Genomic DNA, 9,262 nt, shown 5'->3' with positions numbered 1-9,262 from the left:
GGTCACAATAGGTTAGATGCTAGTAGTCTGGGTGCAACCGCAATCTGCCTATGTTTGTGTTTGGTATTTTTCAAGTGACTTTGGAGCTTCTGAAAGTTGTTGCATTGACAGAAGTGTAGACCATAATCTAGCATTGGTACAGCCTCAGCCCTGTATAGAAGGAATCACAGTAATTCTTCCTGCCTCTTCAAGTCCTTAGGCTATGCATTTTTGTTTTTCATGAGACTTCCAGCAGGGTTGAGACTATTACCAGTCGAGATGTTGGTTTTGTATGACGCAAGCAGTTGGCCAATAGGAAGTGGGGTGGTACTGACTACTTTCTGGAATGAGGAAACATCAAAAATTCTACAATGAGAAGGTGAAGGCTCTCCCACGTCCCTCAAAGAGTCCTCTGGTTGCATTTCTTGTGTGTGTTTCACTGCCTCTCCTCCATCTAATGTCCCGCCTCAAGGCTCTACGTTTTGTCCTCTCTAGACTGAAATATGTGGTCAGCTTTCCCAGTGATCTGGGGCTTCTTGTGTCCCTGCTGGTCAGGAAATTTACAGTAGTAGATCCTGTTTCCTGGAAAGATTCAGGGAGAAATTAACTGAAATCCTGGCCTCACTGAAGTCAATATCATTCCAGGGTTGATCTCAATAGAATCAAGATGTCACCTTGGATGTTTTCTTTTTCCCATCTTAGCAAGCTGGGAGGAGAATTGGATTCCCCTTTGGTTCTTCACACCAATGGAGGGGAGTGTTCAGCAAGGTTCTTAGTATGCTCTGTGCTGCATCCTCCTCCAGACTCTTTCACTGTCCCAAGATGATCCCCTGGCAGCCTGAAATAGCAGTGGGAGGAGGAGAATTTTCAGTTCAGTTTGATACCACTGGTGTTGCCAAAGTGGAACAAAAATGATAGACACCCCCCCCCCTCAGCTGCATCAGAAGAAGGTATGATCTGGTCAGGTGAAGGATGTTGGACTAGGGGGTTGATCCCTGCATCCACTTGTCATCATGACTGCCCATTCCTGATCTGGTGGCAGGCTCTTATGCAGCACAGAGCTGTCTCTGTGGCTTTCTAGTTTCTTCTGGGCACAGTTTTTCCTCATTGCTTTGAATGAGAAATCTTTTAGGATTCCTGATAATTTGAGGAAGTACCTCCCTTGTATTCCCTCATGTTCCTGGGCAGTGAAGCAGAAAAAGGCACTTTCTGGAGTTGCTACTGGTAGTTGGGTTCAAGCACCTTTTCTTTTCTTTTTTTTTAAAAGTACTCCAGCCTGGCAATTTTGGGTCTCCTTGCTAAGCCATGACCAAGGAAAGGACAATATTAGCCATTAGGCCCAGTGGTGAGCTGGAGCTGGTTCACACGAACCAGTCATTAACCCGCTTCCCTGCAGGGGGCGCTGAGGCTTTGATGGGCTCCGGCAGAGAAATGATGTAATTCCTCCTCCGGCCGCTGGGGGCGCTGCGCTGAGGAGCCATGTGGGCTGCCGCCTGGCCCTAGGCACAAGCCCTGGTGTTGCTGCTCCTCCCCTGGCCTTGTGGGTCCCCAGCTGCTCTGCTGGGTTGCGTCCTTCTGTTCGGGCTGCTCCGAGCCGCTCTCCCCATGAGCACCCACCACCCTGCCCACAGCCAACCACCCCCCCACCCCCTGTCTCCAGCCAGCCCCTGCCGCACGTACCCCCCTGCCCGAAGCTAGCCAGCCCCACACACCCCCGTCTCCAACCAATGCCTGCCTCACTCCCCCACCCCCGCAGCACTGCCTTGCCTCCAGTCAGCCCCATCCTGCCTCCAGCCAGCCCCGCACCCCCCTACCCTGCCTCCAGCTAGCCTTGCCCCACTCCCCTATATGGCCCCACGTGCACTGGTGCCCTGCAGTTGCTAGGGCAGTAACCCTGCACACCTGATTCAATGAGGGGGGCAGGGAGCAGCTGGGACCCACACATGTGCACACCCCAGGGTGACCAGACAGCAAGTGTGAAAAATCAGGACGGGGGTGGGGGTAATAGGCGCCTATATAAGAAAAAGACCCCCCATAATCAGAACTGTTCCTAATAAAATCAGGCCATCTGGTCACCCTAGCACACCCCCAGGGAGTGGCGGGGACCCCAACATGTGAAACGGAGGTCATTTCTAGTTTTAAAAAAGAACTTTAGGTAGAGTTAACATACATCCTTATTTTCCCGGACAGGTCATACTTTTTGGTTCTTAAGTCGCTGTCTGTGAGGAAAATACAGATGTATGGTAACCCTACTGGTACGAAAAATACATACTGTGGCACATCCCTTAAACCAGAACTTTTTATCAGGAACCGGTTAAGATTTTGGCAGCTCATCACTGATTAGGCCCACCCTCCAGCCCTACTAACGCTATGTGAGACCATGGTTCTACGTAGTCCACTGTTCACTAGTAATCTGCAAATGCTTTCCCAGAGGTCGACAGTGTAAAATATTTTTGGAGAAGCAAGGAATGGACGGAGGGAGTAAGGTATTGGAGGGGCCTGATTCTCTTTTATACAAGGGCCACATACCACCTTTTTAAGGCCCACTGTGCTTCCAGAGTGACGATGGTTAGGGGCCTTAGTACAAATGTGAATCAAGTTGTCTCTGTGAGGAATGCCAGCCAGATAATTCAGTCTGATAACATACAAGGATGGCAGGAAGGGAGTGCATGCTAATAGGTTTCACTTTGCCGTTCCCTTATTTAACTCAGTTTGTTTAAATTGTTGCTGAAACAGACCAAGGGGTTTGTGTTGTATCTTTCAGGTGCCATCTTTGTATGCCTTGTCTAATCTGCTTGATGCCCTTAAGGCCAGATTTGTCAGAAATGCAGATTGGGTTTGACTCCAGCTGAGATCAGTGGGACCTGTGGGTGCTCAATGGTCTGCCCTTCACTGTGCAGTAGCTGTCCAGTGTGTGTTTTAATTTCAACACTATCAAGTACTGTCTCCTGGGTCCATATTTATATGCAGAACACAGCTATCTGAGGAACCCAGCCTATGCATGACTCTCATTCCTGACCATGTAAAATTATAAAGAGAAAATTAAGGTTTTGATCAGGAACTCACTGGAAAATTAGAAAAAAGGAGGGGGCGGGGAACACGCTTCTTTTCATTTTTAAAATCACTTCTCATTTCCTGATCTCTTTGCAGTGATGTCTGCCCTCCTACTCCTTGACAGTATGGGCATGGTGCTGATTAACCAGACTACGGGCTTCTACACACTACCTCTTATATTGGTATAATTTATGCTGCTCGGGGGGCGGGAGGGAGGGTGAATAAGCCATTCCCCCTCCCCCGAGTGACATAAGTTTCTCTGACCTAACTGCTGATGTGGACACTGTTACGTCAGGGGGAAAGCTTCTCCCACAAATATAACTGCCACATGTGTGAGGGGCGGTAGCTTTTATTATGCCATCTGGAGCGCTTGCTCAGCATTGAGCATCTTTGCTAAATGCTCTAAAATTAAGCAGCTGCAGCACTTTCAGTGTCGACTAGCCCTGACAGGTTTTCCTCCAGGGGAGCCATATACTCAAATCAGCTGTGTAAAATGCCTTTAAGTACAGACACCTTCCATTCTGGCAGGCTGGTCAGGGCCCTTATGAAAGGCAGCCTCTTACATCTTGGGAGTTCAGCCAGTTATTTACAGTTTATATGTTGTCTTTTTTTAGCTGTGTAACCCATCTCTCCTCACTTAGAGGTAGATGGCGGAATGCATGAACTAGCAGCCTGATAACAGCAAAGTTTGTGCTCTAGTAGTGGGGAGGAGGAGTGGGTTGGGCTGATTTAGTAGGAACTGAAAGTGGCATCAAAGAAAGTTTTATCAACCAGTGCGTAAACTGCCCCAGGAAAGACAGACTTGAATTCCTCATCCATCCTAGAATGTCTTCCTTAAATCTTGGACAGCAAATCAGTGATAGTGTTGCTTATCCACTTGCTAAAATGTTTCTCAAATATACCCCATTACAGCAATGACTAGAAAATAACTCTGCTGGAGGGAGGGGCCTTGGAGCAGAGCAATTTGAGAACCATAAGTCATGTTTCCTTGCTCTTCAGAGCCCAGAAAGGCCTGGATAAATAATTATATTAAGAGTCATGTCACAGCTAAGATCATGTAGGTCTCTGCAGTGAATTTTATTACTGTTGCTGATTTCTAGGTCTCCCTGATCAATTGGGAATGAATAATTTATTCAGTGGATTTAGTCCCCTTATGTTATGAATGAACAGCTCATTAATTTGTTTTCTGTAAACGTTCAATAGATTGTGAGTAAACTTTCTGCTATGAGTATTCATTATTTAGAATTTACACTATGATTGAAGTCAGAATCTCTGCTCTCTGATTGGATGACCTATGTTTTATAAAACATACTGAGCACCTGAAGAAATGAGTGGGTGGTGATCCTCATGAGGAGATGAATGGTAAGCCATTTAAGGAGGAGAGAAAACAAGGCTTGGGGAAACATTTCCTTTCCTTATTTGACACACACAAGAGAACATTATATATGTTATTGGAGCCCAAACTTTTATATAGCTGGGTTCCTTCCTGACTGAGAGAAGCATAAAACAGATTATGTAGCTACAGTGTAAAATTGAGCTTTTAGTCAATTTTCTCTAATGCTAAGCACATGTGTAGTGGTCATAGGATATGCCTACACTGCAATGGAAGCCCAGGCTTTGAACTGCTTCTGTTCTCATACAAATTGTGCTAACCCAAGGGGATGGAGGATCGGACCTTGAGTTGAACTGGGACACAGGGTTCAAGCGCTATTGCTTTGCAGTGTGGACACAACCCCACTGAACTCATGTTCTAAGAGTCTACCAAAAGTATCCTGTGGGCTGACTGTTTTTTGGAGTGTAAAGTTAGGTGGTCATTCAAGTTTTTCCACATAGTACTGCGAACAAAGGGCTAGAGCAGCCACATTTTGGGAGCATGCTAGGAAGTCTTGGATATGAGTGGTTGGACTCAGGCCCACAAAATGCAGTGTAGACGCTCAAGTCCTAGGTTAACAAACCCAAGGTCTGCTAACTTGAGTTCTGCTAACTGTGGACTGCAGTGTGTATACACCCACATCCTTTTCCATTTAATTGCTTAAAATTAACCAGGGAGCTTGGAAAGATGCTAGATGTCCAGCAATACACACTCTACTTCGTGAATCGGTGAAGGTCTGGGGAACTGGTGTGTTTTGTTAAATGTTTGCTCACTGGCTGAATGCATGAAGTAAACTTACAAGTCTACGCTTTTAGTAAGAAGTACAAGCTGATGAATGTGAGGGGCAAGGATTCACAGTCGCAAGTACTGTTGATCTGGGTCAATTGTTGTCTACTAGTTCTTGTATAACCAGTTGCTGATGTCAGAACTCCTTCTCTAGTGGCAATGTACTGTATATACTCGATCATAAGCCGGTTCATTTATAAGCTGACCCCCCCAAGATGGATAAGTAAAAATGGAAAATTTTTATGACTTATTCATAAGCTGACCCTATAATTCAGGGGTCAGCAAACTTTGGCTCCTGGGCCATCAGAATAAGTTTTGGAGGGCCGAGATGGTTTGTTTACCTCAAGCGTCCACAGGCACGGAGGTAAACCTACGTAAACAAAGTGTCCTGGCGCACCAGCTGCTTACCCTGACTGGCCAGGACAGCAACTGGTGGGGAAACTTTTTTTGGGATCCCCACACTCTCCCCATCCCATCCCATCCCTTCCCACCTTATCTGGGGAGGGCCAGGGGAGGATGTCTCTGGCCTGGCTGGAGCTGCTTCCAGGAACAATTTCAGGATATAGCATAACCTACAATCTGCTTTCACTAGTCTATAAACCAGTCAGGTTGCATACATCAGTGGTATTTAGACTTTAGAGCAAGGCATGGGGAGGTGAAAAGGAGAATTTAGGAGTCTGTCCGCACTCTGTTCCTTCCAAAACACTTCTGCTGTGTTCTTGCTCGCTCTGTCTCTGACTACTTAAAGGGTACAAGCAACAGGTTGCTTGAGCAAATGTTTCCTCTTCCAATGAACATTTTGTGCTTGTTCAGAGTTAGTTATAAAAGGATTGTGAACACCTGAAAGCTTTAGTCACCATGGACATATTTTTTTCCTGTATTTGATGAGATCTAGTAAGGTCAGGATTTTATATTCTGTAAAACATAACAGCATGCTAATGTTATTTCTAGCACCCAGGTTAGACCTCCCCCAATAGCCTCCTTATAACCAAATGATGCCACAACAATATAAAGTACTCACACCAATAAGAATCTGCATTTTGCTTAACTATGGGCTGCTTCATGGACTTCTAGGTAACTTACACTGACTTCTTGTTTTGGAATTGTACTGAAGATAGAGGACACCTTGTAAACAAGTGGCTCTAAATACAGGTGAGTAAAAGGGTACATTAATCTCATTCACAGTCTTTTTAAAATAAACAGTGGCATAAAAAAAGGATAAGAGTACAAAGCCTACATTTAATCACTTGACAATGAAAGCATGTAACATGAATGGGGAAGGAATAAGACTGTTTAACAAGTATATTTAATCCTTTAAATGAATCTTCTGTGAGAAACTTTTCTGTTTAAAATTGACAGATATAAACTAAGAAGTCAGTACATTCAAGGGCTAAATTTCTGGTTGGTTGTAATAGGTGACCAGAGGGGCACGAGTAGTAGCTCCATAGTGAAGACTTTTTATTTTTTTTTAAGCACTTACAGCATGGATTCCACTTCTTCGTGTATGTGTTTTTGTTTTTTTTTTAAAAAACCTTATCCTCCCTAAAATTACAGCACATATTCTCTTCTCTCAAAGAACATTGAGCAGATTTGCTTGTAGTTCACTAATTTAGGAGTTAAATTATTTAAACTGGATCCTTTAAGAAACTTAGACCCTGGTGGCAGACTTTTTCTCTTATCTCAGCAAAGGAATTTACAGAAATCGTGCACAAGCTGCGCTCACAGAATTTGTTTTGAGATCACTAGTCACTTTTCCCCAGAACAAAACTCCTTTGCATGCATCAGAAAATTGTGTGTTTAACCAAGTAGTTAGCACTGTAATTACCTGAGCTGCATTGGCCAGTCCTGCATTCTTTATGTAAACTAATTCTCTATGGCATCAGTCAGGCGTGAGGGCTGAAGTTTCAGGCTCGGGTCTGGTCTGTTACACTGGTCTAACATCAATACAGTTACTCCAGATATAGTCCTTAGCAGACTTGGACTCTGTGTCCATGTTGTTATGGGCCAAATTCTGCACCAACTCAGCCACACCCTATATTTTCAATGGGTGGCAGGGGAATAAGATGGGACAGAATCTTTTAAGGGTAAGTCACTTGGGCCAATACTTGCTACAATTCCATATGTAATGTCAGTGGGACTCAAGGGCATACTTTGGCCCACATCTGTACATATTAAAGATAAATGTTGCACAGTTTAAGGGCAAATTGTGCCCTCAGATGCTCAGTGAAGTTAATACGGTAAAATGGTCACTCTTAAAGCCAACATTTACCATCGTTTCCTGTACTTATTTTAGGAAATAGTGATAATTGCATTGCATATTATGGTAACAGGCTCACCACTAAGGGCTGCAACCATACAGTTTTATAAAATAAATGAACTTAAAAGGGGAAAAATACTCCTCATGTGACTTTTGTGGTGGTCAAACCAGAAAATCAAGATAGAGAATGTCAAATCAGTAGTAAAAAAACCCAAGCCATTATTGCTACATTTAACACTTGTACATTTTATTTAATTAAATCAGCCATTGTACACATTGCAGCTATGTATTGTTAGTGCTGTAGGTTTATTTAACTAATACATGCCCTCATAGATATATTCAATTAGTGTTATCACCATGGGAACAAGATGCTGATTCATCAACTTAAAAATCACTTCTTCTCACAGTATTCAAGTTCTTTGATAACACAGCAAAAAACCAAAAGGTGAATAACCATTATGTTGTTACACTGAACATCATCTGCACCGCAAATAACACAACAGAAATGCATTTCTTTACAGCCCTGTTCCTGAATGTCATTCAGTGCTGTCCTTGACAATTAGAAAGCCATGGTGTGTCTTGAAATGTTGCATCATGGGTTTCTTTTATTTTGGCTGCCAGCAATGCTTGTTTCCCATCTGACTGCCAAAAAACTATTAGCACGGTGCCCTGGGTTGCTTTGCTTGCAGGAAGCCAAATCTCCCAAGATGTTTTCTCTCTAATGAGGAAGTACCATTGTTTGATGGGTGGGGGTTTTTTTTTTTTTTTTGGACGTTCTGAGCACTGAGTGAGTCATTTTTCTACAAGAGTAAAAGGTCAGATACGTTTGGAAAAATATCAATCCGAGGAGGACTTGACTCATTTTCATCTTCTGTGAATATACTTTTTCTTTATCAAATAACAGATTCAAAATGTACATTTATGTGTGTGTGTATATATTATATATGTTAAAATGCTATAGCAATCCAACCACTAGTAGAATAAAGAATAGGGCACACAATATTTCGGATTTTTATATTCCCTTCTTTCAAAATAAAAGTGCAGGGATGCTGTTAATCTCAGATGGTTAGTTTAGAAATATAAATCAAATAACAAAATTTAATGTTTCAAGCATTTTTAGGCCCTAGTCAGTGACTTTTTTTTGAAAAAAAGAAAAGTTAATTGGAAGATAAAAATTGCTCGCTCAGTGCTAAGAGGGTTAACAAGTCTCTGACATGATTACAAGAGGATTTGATTTTTAAATGCCACATGCATGTATCAGATAAGAGGCAATTTTGATAAAATGTGGTGCATTAGTCTAAGCTTTTTTTCTTTTGTATAGTGGGTAAGTCTTTTCTCCAGAATTATCTACAGTGCAGTGGCCAGCAGGAAGTACCACCAGTAAGACAATGTGGTTTGCTAAAGCAGTGATGAAAACAGGAAACTATTGTAGTTGTAGCTGTTTAATACACCCTGCCACATGTCCAGATCTAAAAGATTCTAATACCATATGCAAATTAGCCATAGATATAGCTGCTAGCAAGTTGATTACCTAATTGGGTATTTTTTCCTTCTTTAAGTGGCTGTCCAAGAATCTTAGAAGTATTGATAGCCACAGTCAGCTGTAATCAGACTGACTTTTAGAGTCTTTTCCAAAGAGCTCACTAAACTGGAAGTCCTATGGATGCAGAAGGTCTGCAGTGCTTCCTCCCCAGAGTATCTTTAGTCGATTGTGTTAGCAATATTTGTTGTTACTTGCTGTTCAGCAGTTTCAAATAGACCTTGTAATCCACGATGCTAAAAGTAGTCCTAATGGGCAGTGGGGTTTTTTGAGG

Source organism: Lepidochelys olivacea, assembly GCF_965140295.1.
Source record: "Lepidochelys olivacea isolate rLepOli2 genome assembly, chromosome: 4".
In the NCBI taxonomy this organism is placed as follows: Eukaryota; Metazoa; Chordata; order Testudines; family Cheloniidae; genus Lepidochelys; species Lepidochelys olivacea.
Note: the sequence above shows the minus strand (reverse complement) of the source record.